Genomic DNA, 10225 nt, shown 5'->3' on the forward strand with positions numbered 1-10225 from the left:
TTTTATTATTTATTTATTTATTTGTTTGTTTGAGAGAAAGAGAACATGAGCAGGGATGAAAGGCAGAGGGAGAGGGTTGAGGGACGGAGAGAGAGGGACAACCAGACTCTCCACTGAGCAGGGAGCCCTATGTGGGGCTTGATCTCAAGGGGACCCTGAGATCACGGCCTAAGCTACAGACAGACGCTTAATGACTGAGCCACCCAGGCACTGAGTTGGTTTTTGTTATAGTTCTAGCATATATAGCACACACAACAGCCCAGTCATCCATTTTCGAAACTGCAATGAGATTTAAAAAAGAAAAAAAGGAAAGAAAAAGTTAGTAACAGGGAAACTGGCACAGGGTACATGGGATCTCTGTGTACTGCCTTTGCAACTTCTCTTGTAAATTCCATATTCGTCTTTAAGAACAAGCATTCATTAAAAAAAAAAAAAAAAAGGAAGCCCATAAACAATTTTAAAAATATTTATTGCAGTCACCCCCCTTCTCCAGACTCAAAGGTACATTTCAGTCCATTTGGTTCTACAAGTCCTTGACCTGGACTCACATCCATTTGTTTATCTCATACAGTTTTATTTCTTAACTCTGAGTGTCTGGACACTGATATTTGACTATGGAATGATGCCCTCTTTCCTTGACATCTCTCCCACACTTAAGGGGTTCAGCCTACCCAGTCTTCCTTTGACACGGATAGGTTCTTAATCCTCGTGCTACTCATTCTACCTTTTGAGATTATTGGTAAGTACCTGAAGTTTCACTACATTTTTAACTAGGGACACAGATGAAAATATCAGCCTGTCCCTTTTGTTACTTCTTTTATGCCATCTTAAGAAGTGGTAAGGGTGAAAATAATGTTCAAAGCATTAACTTCCATAATTCTCATACATAACACTTTTTTTTCCTGAAACCTTCTTCCTCAAAGATAAAGCCCATTGTTTAGTTTTTCTTTATATTGAAATAAGGAAAGGACAGGCAAAACAAACAAGAACCCTAAATGCTACATTGAAATCATTATCAATCTTGCAATCATTAAAATAGGATCTCTTTGAAAATTTTTAAACCTGTATACATAACTATGCTTCCTGTAGGTCACATTTTTTTCCTCTCTCTCAAAATTGATGTATTCTTATGAGAATGTTCCCACTCAGCATTTTCTCCACTTGAATTAGAAGGAGGAAATAAGCTTATTGGACAACATAATATATGTGTGAGTGTAATTATGATCAGGAGGTACAGAAACCCAGATCAAAGAAGGAAGTTTTCTTTTATCTAATGAGCCAAATATAAAAAATGGCTACAGGTCTACCTTCATGCAGAAACTCACATGGTATCATCTGGATGCTTTCTCAGACTGTTGTCTTTTCTTTTGGTTTTTATTCTAAGCAGGGTGTTAACTAGGAATAGGCAATGATGGTGATCAATTACTCTAAACATATAGTGACCTTATTGATAGATATCATTTCAAAAAGAAAACATACATTTTTTTTGATGGGACTCAATCTGGATTGTTTGCCCATCTCAGGAACAAATATGGTGGATGAGCATGGATGGAGTGATCAGTCACCCTAGTTTTCTGTGGCTGTCCAATTTTAACTTTAAAAGTCCAGGGCTGTAGGCCTCGATCATCTCAGAATGGAAAGTGAATGATACAGCAGTACTACCTGAAATGTGAAGGCGTATTCCCTGAAAATAATTGACCCCCAAATTAATGTATATAAAGTACTTTGAGTGGTGTCTAGAATGACAAATTACTCAATAAATATTAGTATACACACTTATTCCCCTACATTCATCAAATGTAAGGTTAATATCTATTGTAAAAGCAATGACGTTTTTACTTACCTCTAAGAAGAATATGCTGCGAATTTAACTTTGACATACTATCAATTTTAATACATTTGGATTTCAGTGATAGTAAAATGTGCATAATTTGTGCATATTAGATTCAAAAATTGTTAAATATGTATCCTTGTATATGGCTCCACCACAAAGGACTAACCCATATATATATATAGTTCTTTCTCTGTAATATGCATTTTTTCATTCTTAAGTAATCATTTATATTTTCCTCATGTGTTCCAGATTTAAATGTTTCCAGAAATTATGAGACATGTGTCGAAAACAGAATGAAATCTTTTGAAAACATAAATGATATTATGTCCCTCAACTTCCTAAACCCCTCCCAGGGATTTCTGCCACAGATAAGATTATATCAGCTATTTTAAATAGCTTACCAGTGCCTGCATGATTTGGCCCAAGCTTATTTGACTTCCTTTTTCTGACACAAGACTTTGATTCCTTCCTTAGGGCCTTTGCACTTGTGTTTTCAATGCCTGGAGGGTTTATGGTTACATCCTTCTACCTTTTAGGTGACATTCAACCTCTTAAAAAGGCATTTCTTAACCACCCCAACTAAGGCACTCTTGCTACCCCCACCCCATGCTGATCATCCTCTGTGGACTTGCACCCCTCCTTTTTATTTTTCTCACAATACTCACCAACATATGACATTATCTTATTTGTTTCTTTCTTTGCCTGTTATCTCCCCTGCTCTTGAAAACACGCCGCGTGAGAATGGGGATAACACCTTGCATATGAAGTTGCTTAATATCCTAGTGTTGACTACATGAATTAATTTAGTTGTTGTTGTTTTGTTTTGTTTTGTTTTTAATGTGTGATGATGACTTGCTGACCCCAGAACCAAATGACCAAAATGAGAAGGGGTGCATAACAGCAAGCCCTTTTAGAATGACGACGTCAGTAGGCTTGTTTCTCCAGACTTGCTCCATGACACGCACTTGCCTACTGAGAGTAAAAACAATACGTGTATTAGAAGGAATGAGATTTTGTAAAACGGTTAAGAGGAAGAAGGAAGATATAATATGGTTTCTAACTTGCGCAGTTGATGAAAGAAAGGCCCTGGAAGGCTTTTTAATGTTATTTATTTGGTTTGTATTGTTTTACTGTTGTATTTGGCCAGAGTGTTGAAAACAAACATAGAACAACATCACAAGTGCACTTGGCTGTGAGAATGTGATAAACTCACTTACATCTGGAAAGTCTATCCGACTTCCAGAGTTTCCTAAGCAAAATTGAGGAAGGTTTCCAAATTTGCAATCATTTGGACTTTCTCTTTTGCTGTAAGCATTTGGACACATTTCCATGGAAATTTAGAATTACTCCTGAAGAATTAGTCCCTATGCTGATAAGCACCAGGGCAAGCAAACAAACATAAAACAAATGGAAAAGCAAATTATACACACACATGGGAGGATAAGGTAGTGATTTCAATATCTATCTCAAAGAAAGGTGGGCAGGAAGGAAGGAAGAAATGAAGGGAGAGAAGAAAGAGAAAAGAGGGGGAAAGGAGCAAAAAAGAAGGAAAAAGGAAAAAAAATTGTAAAAGGACCAGCATAATTAGTTTGGTAGAAACTAAAAAGGAAGGCCCCTTCCTTTCAGAGTACAGACAGTCCCTGTTCCACTCCCAGAAAGGGTCTTATATTGAGATACAGTCTTTATCTAAAACTGAAGCCCCCTTCTCCCCAAATGGTATGGGGCCCTTCCTAAAATTCTTAGTACCTCTCTCTAACTCAAGAACTGTCTGTCTGAGAGTGAAGTAGGGAAAGCTATTTTTTTAAGAGTAAACATAACCTGAAAAGAGAGTTTCTATATTAAATCTTGAATTGTTCTCATTATTCCGTTATAAGCAGAGTTTGAGATCATCATAGTCTGCCCTCTCCTTAAACTTTGGTCCTAGTCCGTATCCTTTCCCCTTTGTGTGTCTCACTGTAGCTTCAAGCTCTTGGCTCTCCCAAATCATTCTTGTTTCTTATCTTACTCTCCTGAATTTGGTATTTGTATGTGATCGACAGGTATTTGTATGTGATCAAAAGGGCATGCTCTCTCTTTGTTGTCCACCCCCACCTCCCAAGACCTTGGGTTGGTTGAATCATTACGGTATGTTCTTTCTGTCTCAAGTCTTATGCTCTTCATAAGAACAGAAGTTCTTTCCACACACCTCATGTTCCCAGTCCTCCCATAAAGTAGGTTAGATAAAATCAGCCTTTACCTAGATGCCTGCCAGTAAACACTGGTCCCATACAATGTTTCATAAAAAGCAAAAATAGGTAGAAGAAGGAAGAGAGAGAAGGAGGTAAACGTACATATCACTAAATACTATGTACTCAAATCTGCATAAGAACCTTGATCATCCTGTAAATACAGAATCAGATTTAACTGTGTTTAAATATCCCTAACTTACTTGGTCACATACTGTCCTTTTTTTCTTTATGGCAGCATCTATTAATAGGTGAAAAACATTGTATGTGTGGCAAACACTTAGGCATAATCCTGCCTGGATATGTTTGTGTTCCCTTCCAACCCTGGCAAAATCCTAAGGTTGTAGAATTTCTATCAGATGAATTCTGCTTACAATTGGACCCATGCAATTCAGTATTTATCAATGCCATTCCAATGAAACCCACAGACCAATAAAGACCCTGCTGCTTAAAGGATAGCCAAAGACAGCTACTCGATCACTAGGGGAAATTAAATCTCTCTAGGTTAAAAAAGGTGGCATTTCCTTAAACAGACAAACAAAAGAACTACTAAGTTTTTTATTAATTTCTTACATATGACCTATAATGATTGTCATCACTGACATTAATCTTTATAAAATAAACCATGTGATTTTTCATGTTACTTCAATTAGTTTGTATTAACTTGCCAGAAAAGGGTACTTAGTTTATATTTATGGAACATCACTTTCACTACACTACATTCATTTTAGGGTATTTCTACAGTATCACTATTCATAAAACAAAATAATGTTTATATCTTAGGGAATAACATTGTACTTTTGCAAGCATTTACATTGCCAAAGTTATAAATCTGGTTGAAGATACTGAACAGAAGCAATCTATTATTTAAGTACATAAAAAAGACAATTTATGAATAAAATAAATATATCCCTCTTAGAAAATTTCACTAAAAATGACTAAAAAGGAGGTCAGAGCAACAAATAAAGAGGTCATCACACAATGAAGCCACACAACATTTCATATTTGAAACCACAACGTTAGGAACAAGAAACACACACAGAAACATCTAATTTAGTGGTGCAATTATTAAAGACCTAATGTGTGTAACACCGAAATGATTGGATCACAGACCTGACTACCTACCCTAAACTTACCTGACAGGATGATTGCCAGTATGTAACCTCTCCCCAACCAAGCCTAAATTCAGCCCATTGCTTAAAACACTGAAGCAATGACAGTTTCCCTAAAACCAGTCAATTAATGCTTCCTCATTTTCCCCAATGGCTCATGACTCAGACTCATACTACTCAAACTTTTAACAATCATCAGTGAAGATTTCCAGTATCCCAGCTTCATTATTCATTCATTTCTCTAAATTTATGAAAGTCACATTACATTTGAGCTCTTCTGTGAACTGAGAGATCTGACCATGCAACACTTTTCATTTTTAAATCCTGCTTTGACCCTCTTCTCTCTAGCATGTGCCATTAAAAAATTAGTATTTGATAGATAAAGGAAATCTCAGGTTTATGCACAGCTGTGATTTTTTCCTTAGAGCGTGACTTCAAAAAACCATCTTTCTAGGAAGATATCCTCTTAGGAAAGGCCACCTACCAGGAGAACAACTGTTGTGAAGCAATCAAATACTTTTAATTAAAAAAAAAAAATCCCAAACACCTTAAAATGTTTTCCCTTCTGACCTCAATTCCTGGGAGGCTTTTATTTTCATCTATTATTTCTGTATAGCTTTGACATAATTAGAGCAAAGTATCACAGATGTTGGGAAGAATTTTTTTTCCCCAAAAAATCTGGGATGAGGTTTACCAGATGTCTAAATCACCCATTGTGAATTGTTAGATTTTTTTTTTTTAATTGTTCAGGGAACATAGATCTACCTCAAGAGTTCTAGCAAAGAATTGAATCTGTACTCTTTTGAGTGCCTATGAATTCAAATATGAATGAGTTTTGGTTTATAAATATGTACCATGGATAAACCCCATATTGTTTCATGAAATCTTAAAAATATATAAATCATAAACATTACACTATTGGCCTAAGATACAAAGTATGTGGTTTATTGGGAATAATAAATGTCAAAGTAATTTTAACCTACAAGAGTGTAAACTTTCATAAAACTGGCATTCGTCTCTTATGATACCTTATTGGCTAATTAGTTATGTTTGAGAAATTAATGGTTTTTATGAGGAAAAGCAAAAATGCTTTAATTTTAAACATCCAGATTTGAAAAGAGATTAAACAGACTGTTTTGCATAAAACAATGTAGATTAAAAGCTCAATTAATTTAATCAGTTATCTGAGTGTCAAATAATTTGCCAGGGAAATTTAATGTAGATATAAACTTGCCCTGAATATACCATTTTCCAATAGGAGATAAAAAGCTGTGTGCACCATCTGGAATTCTGGACAAGGATGAGGTTTCACTGACTGCATCAGCAATGCAGTGCCAGTTTTAGAGACAAGTGTTTTGAGGGGAGTCGAGGAAAAAGCAAATCTGTAAGAATTGTGCATATCACCTCATAGTTATGGTAGTAAGAGCTGAAAATGTGCTTAACACTATGAAATAACATGGTGATCACGAGGCCAAGATAAATTGGCATCAGTGCCCTCTTATACCCTTGGCAAGGATTTATAGAGGAGATGATTTGAGGATGGGAGTGTTAGAAGGAGAAGGGATGAAAAACCAAGAGAATTGTAAGTCTAACAGAGAAACACATTATTCTGAAAGGCTCTGAAAATTACAAAATGAGTTCACCAAAAATCAGATTTGTGATGCTAATTAGATAGGCTATTGTACTCAAGCCCTCTTTATTCCCGGTCTGGTCTCTTTCAACAACCTCTTACCTATTCTCTGCACCTGCATTTTCTCTCTCATTAATTTCTTCTTCAAACTTTTTAAGAATTGTTATTTTAAAATGTAAATCTGTCTGTAGCACCCCAAGTCTTCTGATTTCCATGGGCATAAAGAGTAGTCTCAATTCTTGAGATCCTCTAGAACTTCCCATGCACACTCCATGCAGGTAGCTCTTGTCTCACTGAAGCCTCATTGCCCGAATGATTATGCAATTTCTCTGTTTCTCACCTTATTTTCAGTCTGTCTGACCTCAGTTCGCCCTGCAAGACTCAACACAAATGTTTCTGATTTACTAAAATATTCCCAGACTCAACCAGGCAGAGACGCTTATTCCTCTCTCTGTATTTCCAATGGCACCTTTGAGATTTCTTTAATAATATTTATTAGCCTTGCAGTTAAACAGGGTCAATTGAATACCGCATTTATATTAACATTCTCATCCCCGAAATAGATGTGAACCCAAAAAGACAAACAATTGGAAAGAAAAAACAGCAAACAGAAGATGACAGCTTTTGGGAAAATGGAAATTATATTGGAGATTAGTAACTTAGCAAAGCAGAGAAAAGGTGACTCCAAATTGCATGGAGAAAAAGATAGATGCTAAAAAAAAAAAAAAAAAAAAAAGTTCAGGTTTGCTTACATACCTGTCTATCTCTTTGGAAACCGTGTTTCAAGTGTTTACATTTCCCGTGCCTAGAACAAAGCCTGTCCTTAAGCAATGCCTTTTTAAATGAATGAATGCTTTAATAATTGTTATCATTATGATTAGTATTTATTGAATTTATAAGATCTACCAATTATTCTGCAAATCACTTTTTTGAAATGTTTCTAATTTAATTCTTTTTTTTAAATTTTTTTATTTATTTATTTGACAGACAGATCAGAAGTAGGCAGAGAGGCAGGCAGAGAGAGAGGAGGAAGCAAGCTCCCTGCTGAGCAGAGAGCCCGATGCGGGGCTTGATCCCAGGACCCTGAGATCATGACCTGAGCCGAAGGCAGAGGCTTTAACCCACTGAGCCACCCAGGCGCCCCTCTAATTTAATTCTTAAAACAGCTTCCTGAAGCAGAAATCCCATAGTCTCACTTAATAGAAGAACAGTTGCTGAGAGGTTACATAGCTTGGATAAGATCATAACTCAGCTCTGAGCAGAGGTACAAGCTGACTCAGAGTAGTTAAATGCAGTGTGAACCAACTTACTACCTACAGTCATGGAAGAATCCTGAACTCTCCATAATCTCGTGTCTGACTACAGTAGCCAGAATTCATACGGTTCCTCTTTGCAGTAATATTCCGATGTTGACATTATCTAACCTTTAAAACTTATCAATCTTGTTTATTTGGTTTCCCCACCCAATAGAATCCCAACAAATTAAGGAAGGAAAATGAAGGATTTTATAAAAGTGAGATTCACTCAATTAAAAATGAAAAAAAAAATGGATGCAGTGAAAGACTAATGAGTAACTTTTTGTTTTTCTTAACACAGAATAAAAATTACATTTATGTTCCAGTAGTAGGTGTGCCTGTTTTCAAAATTACATTTTTCTAAAGGACATTTTTAAGTAAATTTTTATATTAAATAATTAAATCGCTTTAGTTAACTCTAGACAGCAATGACTCTAAACACTTTTTGTGGGGCAAGAAGGCCATTTTTTACGTTTTCAATTTTTCAGCCTTCTGCCTGCAAACTGTCAAGCACCCACAAGACAAGATAAGGCCAAAGACTGACTTATTTGACCAGGAAAGTTACAGTGAGCCACTCGTAAATGTATCATGCTTTGCATTCACAGTGGAAGGAGAACAAAGCAAATGTGCCAGTTTCCCATGGTCCCTGTGCCACATACCAATAAGAACATCAAAGCAAAAGGGACTGGATGACTGCAACACAATCTATAGGACTTGGTGTCCTATAGATGAGAAGCTAATACTGGTCTGCATCTAAGCAGTTTTCTATTCTACAGACTATTATGAGTAGGGGGCATGACCAAATCCCCATATGTTGCCAATGCCCAGGAGCCACTGAGAAACTCTTATGAGAGCCTTACAGTGGAGATAGGGAAGCAAATGTGCGAAGGCCTCAAAGCAGCTTCTCCCAGACCTCCCATCCTCTAAGTGTTCTTGAAGAGTCACAGAATGTACTTTAAAATTTTTTTTAATTTTTTTATTAACGTATAATGCATTATTAGCCCCAGGGGTACAGGTCTGTGAATCGCCAGGTTTACACACCTCACAGCACTCACCATAGCACATACCTTCCCCAATGTCCATAACCCAACCACCCTCTCCCTTACCCCTTTTCCCCCATTAGTTGTGGTTCAAGCCTTTGTCTGCATGGCCTAGGAGGATATGTTCAAGGCCATCAGGGGACCATAGTAGAGCCATTTCCTTATACTAACAACTAAGAATTGAGACAGAGTGTTGGGTAAAAACTTTTTCTGATAGCATTTTAGAGGTACTTGTTCTGTTGAAAATAGAGGAGCAAAGGATGATGCAATGACCACAGTCTCCATTTGTCCCAAAGCTTTAATATATAAGCAGATTATATATGTGTTACATTGTTTATATATATCAAAACCTCCAGAATATAAATTTATATATGTGTGTGTGTGTATAAAACATATCTATTTGAGCTATCTCTATATCTATGATAATGATCTTATTTGGTCAAATAAAAGAAAATGATCTTTAATGTATTCTGCTTAAAAATAAAGAGAATTACCTGTATTGACAATCTTCTGTGCACCAGGCTCTCTTGCTAGGCAATTTGAACAGGTTGTTTCATGTACTTTATAGAACAACTCCAGTGAATCAATTCTGTACAGCTATATGTAGAGGAGAGATCTTAGACTCAGAGTTATTAAGACTTTTAACCAAGGCCGCTCATGATACCACAAGTAGGGGAGCCATGCCTTTTAACAGGCTTAGTCGCCTCTTAAGAAGACACACGTGTCTCTAATTTACCTTCGGAATATTTTGGTGTATATAGTGCTCTCTCACTAGCGCACAGCGGTTTTAAAAAAGCAGCATTATATGTAGAGGAAGTTAACCTCAGTTACTGGGGAGAGGTGGTTCTAGTGTATCAGTAGATGTCCAAGAGGACCAGGCTCTCAGAGCTACGGAACACTGAAGCTGTAATGACTGGATTTCACGTTGATCTGATGGGTTATCCAGGTCTCTACGTTTCAGTTCATGGAAATGCCTGTATACACACCAGAAGAATAAAAATTATTTTCTTAACATATTCCAAAATAATTTGATTCTACAATAAAAAGAGAGAATGTTCTAAACTGGAGAATATTCAGGGAAGAATGACC

This window comes from Martes martes, assembly GCF_963455335.1.
Source record: "Martes martes genome assembly, chromosome: 17".
Classification (NCBI taxonomy): Eukaryota; Metazoa; Chordata; class Mammalia; order Carnivora; family Mustelidae; genus Martes; species Martes martes.